At 42.8% G+C, this 3,859-nt stretch overlaps 1 non-coding gene across 1 annotated transcript; it reads left to right on the top strand.

Annotated features, from left to right (window-relative positions):
* Window positions 1-921: 921 nt before the first annotated feature.
* Window positions 922-1,028, top strand: LOC118487706. The gene has a single exon (XR_004882649.1). It is a non-coding gene; the product is annotated as a small nucleolar RNA R71 (small nucleolar RNA).
* Window positions 1,029-3,859: the final 2,831 nt, after the last annotated feature.

The raw sequence follows: 3,859 nt of genomic DNA, 5'->3' as shown, positions 1-3,859 counted from the left end.
ACCGGAGGATTCTTGGTGGGCTGTTAATTTGGTGGAGGAACCGTCTCTTGTTGGGGCGTCGGTGGAGTTGTGGTTTGGCTAGATCGGCTCTTTTCAGCTGGAGGTAATGGAGTCTCCTCGGGACCCACGATACGGTTTCTCAATGTGATGAGATGTACTTGCGCCTTTAGGTTGGTTTCGGTATTACTTGGTAACGCGACTTGTGGTCTCTCGGAGAAATTTTGAGCTAGTTGATTTATTTGTTTTTCAATGTTTTGAATACTAGCTTGCTGATTTCTAAAATTCGATTCCAGTTGTTGAAATCGATCCGAGTTTCTCTTTTCGGTGTTGGAGATGAGGGGAGATACGGTATCTTCAATCCTTTCTCATCCCCCTTGTTGTTGAGAGAAATTTTGTGACTCGTTTCTTGGTTGTTGAAAGTTTGTTCGTTGGTTTAGTTTTTGTTGGTTATTACTATTGTCGGGTTCTCTCCAACCAAGGTTAGGGTGGTTACGCCATCGTTGGTTGTAGGTACCCGTTGGAGGACCTGACGGTCTAGGTCTATTATCAATGTAGTTTACCGATTATGTTTGATTATCTATTTCTTTCATACAACTCCAATTTTCATGTGGCCCACCACACCCCTTGCAAGCCATAACCGAAGCCGTTTTTGCCATTTCTAACTTTTTGATTTTCGAAGAAAGGGCTTCGATTTAGGCTTGCAAGGAGGTGCTCTCATCAACCTTATGGGCGCCCGGGGCAATAGATTTCGTGCCTCGAGGAGTGTGCCACTGAAAATTGGTTTGAGCAATTTCCTCAATTTGATTATAAATTTCATTTGGGCGGCGATTACCTAAAAGTCCCCCGGAGCTAGAGTCAAGTGTTTGTCTTGTGTGTGGCAACAACCCATTATAGAAAGTGTATACTTGTTGCCATACCGCAAGACCATGATGAGGACACTTTCTTAGTAGCTCCTTGAACCTTTCCCAAGTTTCATATAAGGATTCCCCGTCCTCTTGTGAATATGTGCTAATTTCAGTCATTAATTTAGTTGTTTTAGCAGGAAGGAAATACTTATATAAAAACTTTTGGGCTAGTTCATCCTAGGTGTTTACTGAGCCAACTGGGAGGGTATTTAGCCAAGCCTTCGCTCAGTCTTTTAGTGAAAATGGAAACATTCGAAGGTGTATGGCGTCATTTGATGCTCCATTGATCCGAAAAGTATCACATATCTCCAAGTAGTTAGTGATATGTAGATGGGGATCTTCGTCCGCAAGCCCATGGAAGGTTGCGGAGTTTTGGAGCATTTGTATCAAATGCGGCCGAAGTTCGAAGTTGTTGGCCTCGACATTTGGTGCATTGATAGCGGCACCGAGATTACCTACGGTGGGCCGTAGGTAATCCATGAGGGTACGTTGATCCGCCATTGGAAGTGGGTCCCCCGAAACTTTCTCTTGGTTTTTTAACTTTAAGTCTTTTTCTTAAAAAGCGTTCGGGTTCGTCTAGAGGTTCTTTTAGAGGTTCTTTTATTAGTGCATGCATCTGTCGGCTTCGTCTTGTATCGAGTCTTAGTCTAGATAGGTTAGATCAGGGCACGTTATTCGAGGAAATAGCAGAATTTCATGTCATAGAGGCTGATTCCGCTTGAAATGACACCTAGTCATTTCAAGCGAAATCACAAAGTCTTATTTCGCTTGAAATGATAATTGGTGATTTCGCTTTAGTGAAGGTTCCGCTTGAACTGGTTTCAAGCGGAATCAAGTGTCCAATATATAGTGTCTGATGGGCACAAAATGCAACATATAAATTACATCAAATGTGGCATAAAACTACCCCTTTTTAAGTACTAATGTTGGAAAAAGTGTGCTTTTGTCTTCCTTTTGTATTTTCAGGGTTAAAAGAGCTTAAACGAACAAAAGAAGGAAAAATGCAGCCAAATCCAACATAAATATAAAGAAAAGGAAGAAACGTGGCATGCCCGACTCCTCGACAGCATCTCCCAAAGCAAAAACAAGAAGAAAGCTGAGCATAGGGCTGTGCCCAGCTCAACACGGGGCGTGTCCAGCTCAACACGGGGTGTGTCCAGCTCAACACGGGGCGTGCCCAGCGAACACGGGGTCATGGTCATCCTTGGCACAAAAGACAAACCTGTAGAAGCTTCCATCGCCCACCACGGGGCCGTGCTCAGCGGACACGGGGCCGTGGTCAACTTCCTGCAGGCGCATTTATTATAATTGAGAATTACAATTAATGAAGAAAGAGAGTCAGATGGACACAGGGCCGTTCCCAGCGGACACGGGGCCGTGCCCAGCGGACACGGGGCCGTGCCCAGGCTTCTGTTCATCCTATAAATAGGAGTGCTTGGAGCTCTTACAACTCATCCCTTGGCACACCACCTCTCTCACACTTCACCCACCACCCACCACCATCACAACACCATCATCCACCACCATCATCCATTGTCCATCATAGAGTGTGTGAGTCGTCTCGGGATCCAAGATTGATCGTAAGAGTTCTTGACAATCAAAGGCCATGTTTGCCTAAGTCTCTTACATCACTTGGTGAAGACAAGTGTTTAGTGTAATACTTTCTATTTTTAATCTTTTGCACTTTTTAATTGGTTTTGTATTAATGACTTTAATTACTAGTTTCTTATGTTGAAGGTGATTCTTCCTTATCGTTTGTTCGTGGTGTCTTGGCATTATTTTACACTCTATATAAAATAAAAGATTTTCACCATTCATATCTCCACGGTCTATATGGAGGTATGTTGGCTACCTGGTCGGGGGTTAAGGGAACGGTTTGGTAAGAGTCTTGCCATTGTTCAGTGTATAGATCCTGCAAAGGACCTGGGTCAAATTTAGTAGGACCTTCTTCAATACCCAAAGGTATTGGATGGCGGGGGTCCAAACTCTTTGATCCCCTCATAAGTTAAACTACTATTAAAACTTTAACCCAGCTACTTAGGACTGTATCCCTGCTGACTCAGACTACTTAGCTGAGGGTAACGTCGCCTTCAAAAGAGGGGCCTACCACATTATGCATTAATAACTTAATTAATTATCTTTCAATAATCCGACCCTTTAGGATTGTATCCTTGCTGACTCAAACTACTGGGTTGAGGGTAACGTCGCCTTCAAAAGAGGGGCCTACTACAATAACTAAGATAAGCTCTTAAACAAGTGCAAAAGTGCGAAAATAATCAAAGGTTACACTACACACGAGTCGGATCCAAGTGATTCATCTTGTCTATCTGTTTTTATTTTTATTTTATTTTTCAGCATTTTAGTTAGTTTTATTTTCTTAGTTTAAAATCTTTTTCTAACATTTTGATTTGATTAGACGTTGAGGATAAACCGGTACTAAAAGCTCTTGTGTCCTTGGACGACCTCGGTAGCTTACCAACACTATACTACGTCCACGAAGGGTGCACTTTCCCATATGTTTGCTTAGTGTTAGTAGATATCGTGTTTTATAAATTTAAAACTTGGCTAAAAGTGTAAAAAGGGCTTAAAATATACACATAAAACATATATACACTAACACGCATCAAGTTTTTGGCGCCGTTGCCAGGGACACAAGGATTTTAAGAAAGCTTAAAATCGACGGCCTAATCTGTTTTTCAAAACCTTTTTAAACCGTGCGCACATTTTTCTGCATTTTAGTTTAGTTTGCATTTGCAGTAGCCTGAACACGGGGCCGTGTTCACTGAACACGAGGCCGTGCTGCATATTTTTCATTAAACGCCCAGATACAGAGTCTGAACATGGGGTCATGCTCACTGAACACGCCCCCGTGCTCAACGAGACCAGTAACTTTTATTAAAACGCCCAGATACAGACCCTGAACACGGGGCCGTGTCCAGCCTCTGTTTCCATCT

This window comes from Helianthus annuus, chromosome 15 (genome assembly GCF_002127325.2).
Source record: "Helianthus annuus cultivar XRQ/B chromosome 15, HanXRQr2.0-SUNRISE, whole genome shotgun sequence".
Classification (NCBI taxonomy): Eukaryota; Viridiplantae; Streptophyta; class Magnoliopsida; order Asterales; family Asteraceae; genus Helianthus; species Helianthus annuus.
Note: the sequence above shows the minus strand (reverse complement) of the source record. Positions and strands in the feature narration are given on the sequence as shown.